The following is a 10741-nucleotide window of genomic DNA, read 5'->3' on the forward strand; positions in this document are numbered from 1 at the left end:
GCCGGTTCGTTTCTTCTAAAAGCTCTAGCTTCGTCCACAAGCGATCAAATCTGTTGATTTTTTCGCCCACGTATACCCTCGTCAGTGCCTATGTTTCTCCTTATCTAGAAGCCTTATCTTCCCTGGGATAAAACTGCCACGAATTAGGGATAAGAATGCCAGCGATCAAAGATGAGTCAAATTGGCTTTCTACAGCTTACCTTTGGATACTATAAATAGCCCCTACCCCTCTACTAGCAATCCATCAAACAATAACCACAAATTACACCTCAATTCGCCTCAATCGAAAACCTGCAATTTCCGGCAAAGAATAGTTTGTTTCAAAATTTTCTCTAGTGATCCAAACTTCGATCCAGGCTTCTGAATCACTTCCCACACTGCCTAGGAATGTTTTTCAGCTGATGGTATGATTCTAGAAGCCTTGAATTTTGATTTGTAATTGAAAATTTTGAATTTCTTCAAATTTATTGTTTGATCAGTTTGATCGTGTTCTTGTGCTTGATTGTATGTTTATTTGTTAAAAATCATTATGTACATAATGTGTATGCTATTTGTTGAATAAAAACCAATCAAATCATCTTGAATCAAGATTTTGCCAAAATTAGTTTGAAAACTAATTTTTTTAAAAATGTTGTGTTCTTGGTTTAAATCTGGATTTGTGGGTCCAGATAGTTTCTATACATGTTTGTATACATGTTTGAATGATTTCTATACAAATGTAATCATGTTTTGATCATGTTTAATCAAACTAAAATTTGAGAAAAAAGCTTTAAAATTTGGATTTTAAAAATTATGTGTTCTTGCTTTTAATCTGATTTTGTTGATTCAATTAGTTGTATTACATATTTATAAACATGTTTTGATGATTTCTAAGTATATGTAATCATTTTGATCAAATTGAAATTTTGATTTTTTTTAAAAAATGGATTTTTTAAATTTTGTGTTCTTGCTTCTAAGTTGGATTTGTTGATTCAATTAGTAGCTATACATGTTTGTTAACATGTAGGGATGAATCTCAAGTGACTTTTTCACCCTTTTGATCATGTTTGATCAAATTTAGTTTTTAAAAAAAGTTGGATTTTCATTTAATTTTCAAAACTATTTTAATGATGTAATGATGTTCTTGTTTTGGTATGGATTAACTATATTCATCATTTCAAAGCTAATAAAACAAAAATAAGGCCTTGAAATGGCCTAATTTAAAAGATCCCAAAATTTAACCTAGAAATGGTGTTTTGAAATTGATCCTCTTAATATCTTCAAAAGTTTGATTTATGTTAGGTATTTTGTTCTTCGTGATCATATGAACCTACCACAACTTACGGATTGTGATTTGAACAACACAATCAAAAGTTATGGGCTTTTGAAGTTTTGGACCAAAATAAGAACACCCAGTCCTAAGATTTTGCCTTAGGACCGAGGAAATTGACCTAAGACCGAGGGAATCTGTCTAGGACCGTGAGCCTAGGACTGAGAGAATTGGCTTAAGACCGAAAAAACTAACCTAGACCAAATTAACCTAGGACTAAGCTTGCAATTTGACCTAAGATTGACTTTGACACCTAACCTAGGACCGACGATTAAGCCTAACCTCATCTTAGGCTAGGATCGACAAAGCCAAGCCCTAACCCTAGCCTAGGATCAAACCCCCCATTTAGCCTAAGACCATTATGCCTAACCCTAGCCCTAGGCCTAAGTCTAAACCCTCACTCAAGATTAAACCTCTCAACAGACCCTACTAAGCCCAAATTGACAAGATCGAACTCGAACCTAAGATTTAATCCTTAGACCAGTTTGGTTCCAACTTTCAAAAATCCAAAAAAATTTTGGAACCAAACCCCATTTTCTAAAAAAATGGTATTCTAAAGGTCATAAAGTAACTCTCATGAATATCCAGGAATGTTTCCCAAAGCAAATGTTTTTGCTAAGGTCTTGTTTGGTTATACTCTCTAACATTATTTTTTGATATTTTCAGGTTTTGTTAAATCTGAACATCAACGCAATATGTACACACCTTCTTTAAATGATTTTGTACAATTATTTAAAGTTTATCCTTATTTAGGACCCCTGAACTACTAATTAAAGATTATGAATGTTATAATTAGATTTATAGAAACCACACTCTGTTTATTTTAGAAGGATTTGAAAACTGTCCTTAGACAGACACAAAAGACATAGCGTGAAATCCCTTTCCTGAGCGTAAACAGATAAGGAACCACCTTTTTCAGAAACTCTAGTATAAATACGTTTGTACACGTATCATTTTATTGATTTTCATAAAATCTCTTGGCGACTCTTATTTTCAAATAAATAGTCTTTAAATTGATTATGTTTAATTAACTTAAACCAGGTTCTAGTTAAATTGTTATTTGGCCTCCTAGATTACTAACGTTTGAAAAAAGGATTAATTATGTTTACATAATTAATTTTTTACCACTCCAGGTATTTTCAAAATCTTGTAAAAACTAAATATTTCATTTTAAAATATGCTTGGCACGCAAACCAATGTCGAAATCATCGAACATCAAGCTGCCTCGCGGTAGTCCTTCCATATTGCCATGTGTCTCACAAACACGTGTTAAGCTATGGAACAGGACATAGACCGGGGGGAATCGGTATTACAGTTGTACTTATTTTTGTGAGTTTGCAAGTTCAAAACATACATATATCATTTTTAATTTTATTTTTAACCATTTCAAGGTCATGAACGGGTCATCCCACCATCCAAAGTAAGAATTTATTCTTACATATATATCCAAATTAATCATAGCTCTCGACCCGACAAATTCAAATTAAGAATTATTAAATATATAATTAAATATACATATATATATTGTTATGAATGTCGCGCGTTCATCAAATTTTGTGTAGCATTTAAGATATAAAGTTTATTAGCTTAGTTGGTTAAAGGGATGTACTTGTTTTGTTTAGTTGCAAGTTCGAAACATACATATATCATTTTTAATTTTATTTTTAATAAATTCAAGTTTGTGGACGGGTAAACCCAAGATCCGACTCAAGGATCCATTTACTCTCGTAAAAAAACCCACATTTGGTTATTTGTTCTTGTTAGTTGGAGGAACAATCTCTATGGAAAAGTGTGAAATAGTTTGTCATTGTTGCATCCACTATGGAAGCTTGAATTGTGGCATGCTTTGAGGCCACACTTCAAAGTTTCTGTCTACAGAACTTTATTTCAAGGCTGAGACTTATCGACACTATCGCCAAGCCGTTGAAAACTTATTACGATAATTCCACAACAATCTTCTACTCTAAAAACGACAAGTATTCTAGATGTGTTAAACATATGAATTAAAGTATCTTATCTATAAAGAAGAAGCTCATAAACAAAGAGTGTCAATCGAATATATAATCGAATATATAAGGACTAAACTAATGATGACAAATCCTTTGTCTAAATGATTAAACCCCAAGGTATATAATGAACATGTTTAAAGTATAAGGATTATGATATACCACTTAGTAATATATGTTAAATTTAACACTCTGAGCTTATGTATTTTGTTGTTTCTAATATGAATATTCTAAATTGTGTTACTTATGTTTGTATATCTACATAATGAATTATGTGAATTAAACATGATTTATTCTCTCTAACAAAGACTCTTTAACTTTATGTATACCTTCGTGATAGACTTGATTATATGAAGAGTTAATATGTGATATATAGAAGGGACTATGTCAACAAATTGGCAGCTATGATTCTTGTTTATTTTTTGCTTAATTATGACATTATGATGTTATTATATGATTATGGATTTATCTTATATTATGTGCGCAATATGGTTATATTGATACTTATGGGAAATGAAAGAAGGTAAGCCTAAGTCCCATTACGCATTTAATATAATAACATAAATCATTTATATGGTTAACATAAATGATAACGGTTTCTTTCATATCCATTAAGGAAGAATAATAAAACAGATTCTCTGGAACTTCTGATTAAAGAAAAAGTATAGAGAGAAGCACAACAATTTTATGTATGTAATGTGAAAATTATATAGTTCAATATATTAAAACTTAAGTTATGTAATGTGAAATGTTTTCCAACAGAAACAACGATTGGGGAATAAAATATACGTCAACAGCAGGGTTCGAACCTTCGCGGGCGAAGCCCAACAGATTTCAAGTCTGTCTCCTTAACCACTCGGACATATTGACATTTGAAATTAACTTGACGAATTTATATAAATATTGTTAGTTCGGAAATAAAGTGTGTCGATTGAGCATATGAAAAATCCTTTGACAAAAAGATTGAACCCCAAGCATTTAATGAACATGTCGAAAGTATAAGGATTATGAGATACCACTTATGATCTAATATATGTTAAATTTGACACTTGAATTAATGTATTTTGTTTTTTCTAATATAAATGTCATAAATCATGTTACTTATATTTGTATATATACATAAATAATTATGTGAATTAAACAAGATTTCTTGTATCTCACAAAGACATTATTGTTTAACCTTATTTATGCCTTCATGACATATCTGATTATGTGAAAAGCTAGTATGTGATATAGAGAAGGGACATTAATTATGACATTATGATGTTACCATATGATTATAGATTTATCTTATAATATGTGCACATTAGGGTTATATTGATACACATGGAAAATTGGAAAATGTAATTCTAAGGCCCATTACGTAATTAATATAATAAGATAAATTATTTATACGGTTTGGATCATTAATGTTATGGACTTTCATATAAATCTGGTCCACAAACACTTTGATGGTCGTGGTTTGTTTAAGTATTTAAAGAGGATGGTCATCTATTTATGATAACGGTTACTTGCATCTCTATTAAGGAAGAACAATAAAATAAAGTAGACTTTTTAGAGTTAGAAAAAGTAGATAGAGAAACATAACCTTCCATCATTAGTAGTTTCACTAGTTTATGTATTGTAAAAAAGTTATGAGTTGAGGTACAGTATATGTATTGTGAAAATTATATAGTGCAAAAAAAAACTTTGGCATTAATATTTTTCAAACTTAAGCTTCATATTTTTCAACACGGATAATGACTTTGTAGTTGTGGATCATGCTCAGTTAGCCAAAAGAATAAAAAAGCATATTAAAAATTTAAGGTAATGAGATTAGAGGTTTATTGAGAAAAATATCTGATGAGATATGTGAGAAGATAGTTGTTTTACCGAAGTGAATAAAATGTGGAATAAGAGTGTTCTATTTTTTATTTTAATATATTATTCGTGATTTATTAAAAAAAATTAAACATTAAATACATATTTTTATAATCTTTATTAAATTTTTATCATTGTGCATAGCACATAAATCTTTCTAGTATATATATAATAACGTTTAAGTTTAAAAAGGTCTAAATTAGCGGTTTCTCACACTACAACACACGACTCATTTTATGAACCAAAACAAATCGAGTTAAATAACTATTAACCTACGAATCATACAAACAAGTTATGAAATAATATGTAGAGTCACCAAAAAAAATTAAATTAAAGGAGATAAAAGTTTTTTAAATTATTAGTTTCTATATTTTTTAAATTTAGTTTAAAATAATTTATTAATTTTGTTTAAAATATATATTTTTTATTTTCTCTCCATATTTATAATATGAACCATTATTTTAACTATTTTTTAATTTAATATAATTATATATTAAATTTTAAAAATATTTTTATTTCGTTAATTAAATTTTATAAAAAAATTCTTAAAAAAATAATTTTTTTTCTTATATAATTAATTAATTTTCTTTTATTCATTATATATTTTTATCTTTTATTCAATTATTTTAACTATTTTTTTTATTAATTTAATATAATTACATATTAGATTTTAAATATATGTTAAATTTAGTTTTTAAATCAAATTTCTAAATTATTTATTAATAAATTATTTTTATATCTTATTTTTATATTTTATATCTTATACAATTAATTAATTTTCTTTTATTTATTATATATTATATCTATTATTCCTTCACAATGATTAAATATATACATACACAAAATTTTAAATTAAACTCAAGAATCACAAGTGATCTAATGGTTCGTATTGAGAGTGGATGTATAAATGATTTTATTATATATGTGAGTACCAATCTAAATGCGTGTGAATTTGTGGTTGATAGGAAATGCCAAAAGTAATAATAAGATGGTATGCGTAGTCCCTATGTAAATGTTTAACCCCTAACCCACAATCATACAAACGTGTTATTAAATAGTATTAAAACTCACCAACTAAAAAAATTAAATTAAAAGAGATGAAAACTATTTTTTTTAGATTATTAGTATTCAAATTTATTAAATTAATTTTAAAATAATTTTGGTTAAAATATATATTTTTCTATTTTCTATCCATATTTTTTCATTTTTTTAATTAGTATAATTATATATTAAATTTTAAAACTGTTTTTTATCTTAGTCTTTAATTAAATTTATAAACAATTTATTAAAAAACAATTTTTTTATCTTATAAAATTAATTAATTTTCTTTTATTCATTATATATTTTTATCTTTTATTTGATTATTTTAACTTTTTTTCTTAATTTAATATAATTATATATTAGATTTTAAAAATATGTTTAATTTAGTTTTTAAATCAAATTTATAAATTATTTATTAAAAAATTATTTGTATATCTTATATTAATATTTTATTACTTATATAATTAATTATTTTTCTTTTATTCATTATATATTATATCTATTTCATTCACAGTGATTAAATATATATACATACATAAAATTTTAAATTAAATTCAACAATCATAAATGATCTAATGGTTAAAGTATTTACATTTCAATATTTATTTCAATATTTATGACCAAAGTTCGAGTCTCGACTCATGTGATGTGATGCGAATTTATAAATATTAAAATGAAAATAATGGTGCATGTAGGTGTAAATTGCAAATATGAGGCATGAGAGAATGATGGTTTGTATTAAAAATAAATGTATACTTGATTTTATTACATATGTGAGTCCCTGTCTAAATGTGTGTGTGAATTTATGGTTGATATGGAATGCCAAAAATAATAATAAGTTGGTATAAGTTAGTCACTATGTAAATGTTTAACCCGTAAACAGCAATCATACAAGCCTGTTATGAAATATTATTAAAACTCACCAACTAAATAATTAAATTAAGGGACATAAAAACTCTTTTTTTTAAATTATTAGTCTTCATATTTATTAAATTAATTTTAAAATAATTTTGGTTAAAATATATATTTTTTATTTTCTCTCCATATATTTTCAATTTTTTTAATTAGTATAATTATATATTAGATTTTATAATTATTTTTATATTAGTATTTAATTAAAATTTCTAAATAATTTATTAAAAAAATTATTTTATACATTATATAATTAATTAATTAATGTTCTTTTATTTATTATATTTTATCTTTTTTTTCGATTATTTTAACTGTTTTTATTAATTTAATATAATTATATATTAGATTTTAAAAATATATTTAATTTAATTTTTAAATCAAATTTCTAAATTATTTATTAAAAAATTATTTTTATATCTTCTCTTCATATTTTATTACTTATACAATTATTTAATTTTTCTTTTATTCATTTTATTTTATATCTATTATTCATTCACAATCATTAAATATGTATACATACTAAATTTTTTAAATTAAATTCCACAATCACAAAGTGATTTAATGGTTAAAGTATTAATATTTCATATTTGTGATCAAAGTTCAAGTCTCATGTGATTCGAATTTATAAATATTAAAATGAAAATAATTGTTCATGTAGGTGTAAATTGCAAATTTGAGGGATGTAAGAATGTTGATTCGCATTGAGAATGAATGTATACTTGATTTTATTACATATGTGAGTCCCTATCTAAATGTGTGTTGGAATTTGTGGTTAATAGGGAATTCCAAAAGTAATAATAAAATGGTATACGTTATTCCCTAGTTAAATGTTTAACCCCTAACCCGCAATCATACAAACGTATTATTAAATAGTATTAAAACTCATCAACTAAAAATTTAAATTAAAGGAGATAAAAATATTTTTTTTTATATTATTAGCCTTCAAAATTTATTTAATTAATTTTAAAATAATTTTGGTTAAAATATATATTTTTTATTTTCTTTCCATATTTTTTTAGTTTTTTTTAATTAATATAATTATATATTAGATTTTAAAACTATTTTTATATTAGTCTTTAATTAAATTAATAAACAATTTATTAAAAAAACATTTTTTTATCTTATATAATTAATTAATTTTCTTTTATTTAATTAGTTTAACTATTTTTATTAATTTAATATAATTTTATATTAGATTTTAAAAATAGGTTTAATTTAATTTTTAGATCAAAATTTTAAATTCTTTTAATAAAAAATTATTTGTATATATTCTATTCATATTCTATTACTTATATAATTAATTAATTTTCTTTTATTCATTATATATTATATCTATTATTCATTTACAATGATTAAATATTTATATACATATATAAAATTTTAAATTAAATTCAATAATCATAAATGGTATAATGATTAAAGTATTCACATTTCAACATTTTTGATCAAAGTTCGAGTCTCAAGTTATGCGAATTTATAAATATTAAAATAAAAATAATGGTGCAGGTGTGATTTTGCAAATTTTAAGGATGAGAGAATGATAGTTTATATTGAGAATGGATGTATACTAGATTTTATTACATATGTGAGTCTCTATCTAAATGCTTGTGTGAATTCATGGTTGATAGAGAATGCCAAAAATAATAATAAGTTGGTATACATGAGTCTGTGTAAATGTTTAACCCATAACCCCACAATCATACAAGCGTTTTAATAAATATTATCAAAACTTAACGACTAAAAAATTAAATTAAGGGAGATAAAAATTCTTTTTTTTTTATTATTAGTCTTCATATTTATTAAATTGATTTTAAAATAATCTTGGTTAAATTAATTTTTTATTATTTCTCTCCATATTTTTTGTATTTTTTTTAATTAGTATAATTATATATTAGATTTTAAAATTATTTTTATCTGAGTATTTAATTAAAATTTCTAAATAATTTATTAAAAAAAATATTTTATACTTTATATAATTAATTACTGTTATTTTATTTATTATATATTATTATCTTTTATTCTATTATTTTAACTATTTTTATTAATTTAATATAATTATATATTAGATTTTAAAAATATGTTTAATTTAATTGATAAATCAAATTTCTAAATTATTTATTAAAAAATTATTTTTATATCTTATCTTCATATTTTATTACTTATACAATTAATTAATTTTCTTTTATTTATTATATATTATATCTATTATTCATTTATATATACATATAAAAATTTTTAAATTAAATTCAGATTAAAGTATTAACATTTTATATTTTTTTTATCATGAATTTATAAATATTCAAATGAAAATAATTGTTCATGTAGGTGTAAATTGCAAATTTGAGGGACGAGAGAATGATGGTTCGTATTGAGAGTGGATATATATTTAATTTTATAATATATGTGAGTCCCTATATCATCCGCAATCATACAAACGTGTTAATAAATAGTATTAAAACTCACAAACTAAAAATTAAATTAAAGGAGATAAAAACTATTTTTTAAAAATTATTAGTCTTTAAATTTATTAAATTAATTTTAAAATAATTTTGGTTAAAATATTTTTTTTTTTTATTTTCTCTCAATATTTTTTCATTTTTTTTTAATTAGATCATTATATATTAGATTTTAAAACTATTTTAGGTTAGTCTTTAATTAAATTTATAAATAATTTATTAAAAAATAAAATTTTTATCTTATATAATTAATTAATTTTCTTTTATTCATTATATATTTTTATCTTTTATTCAGTTATTTGAACTGTTTTTAATAATTTAATATAATTATATATTAGACTTTAAAAATATGTTTAATTTAGTTTTTAAATCAAATTTCTAAATTCTTTAATAAAACATTATTTATATATCCTTTATTCATATTTTATTACTTATACAATTATTTAATTTTTTTTATTCATTATATATTATACCTAATATTCATTCACAATGATTAAATATATATACATACACAAAATTTTAAATTAAATTTAACAGTGATAAGTGATCTAATGGTTAAAGTATTCACATTTCAATATTTATGACCAAAGTTCGAGTCTCATGTGATGCGAATTTATAAATATTAAAATGAAAATAATGGTGCATGTAGGTGTATATTACAAATTTGATGGATAAAAGAATGATGGTTCGTATTGAGAGTGGATGTATAATTAATTTTATTACATATGTGAGTCCCTATCTAAATGCGTGTGTGAATTTGTGGTTGATAAGGAATGCCAAAAATAATAATAAGTTGGTATACGTTAGTCTCTATGTTAATGTTTAACTTGTAACCCGCAATCATACAAGCGTGTTATTACATATTATTAAAACTCACAAACTAAAAAATTAAATTAAAGGAGATGAAAACTCTTTTTATTAGATTATTAGTCTTCATATTTATTAAATTAATTTTAAAATAATTTTAATTAAAATATATATTTTTTATTTTCCCTCCATATTTTTGGATTTTTTAATTAGTATAATTATATATTAGATTTTAAAATTATTTTTATCTGAGTATTTAATTAAAATTTCTAAATAATTTATTAAAAAAATTATTTTATACATTATATAATTAATTAATGTTCTTTTATTTATTATATATTTTTATCTTT

The 10741-nt window shown here is 23.1% G+C and overlaps 1 non-coding gene across 1 annotated transcript; it reads right to left on the minus strand.

Annotated features, from left to right (window-relative positions):
- Positions 1-4103: 4103 nt before the first annotated feature.
- Positions 4104-4185, minus strand: TRNAS-UGA. The gene has a single exon. It is a non-coding gene; the product is annotated as a tRNA-Ser (tRNA).
- Positions 4186-10741: the final 6556 nt, after the last annotated feature.

The sequence above is a fragment of the Impatiens glandulifera genome, chromosome 6 (assembly GCF_907164915.1).
Source record: "Impatiens glandulifera chromosome 6, dImpGla2.1, whole genome shotgun sequence".
NCBI classification, from domain to species: Eukaryota; Viridiplantae; Streptophyta; class Magnoliopsida; order Ericales; family Balsaminaceae; genus Impatiens; species Impatiens glandulifera.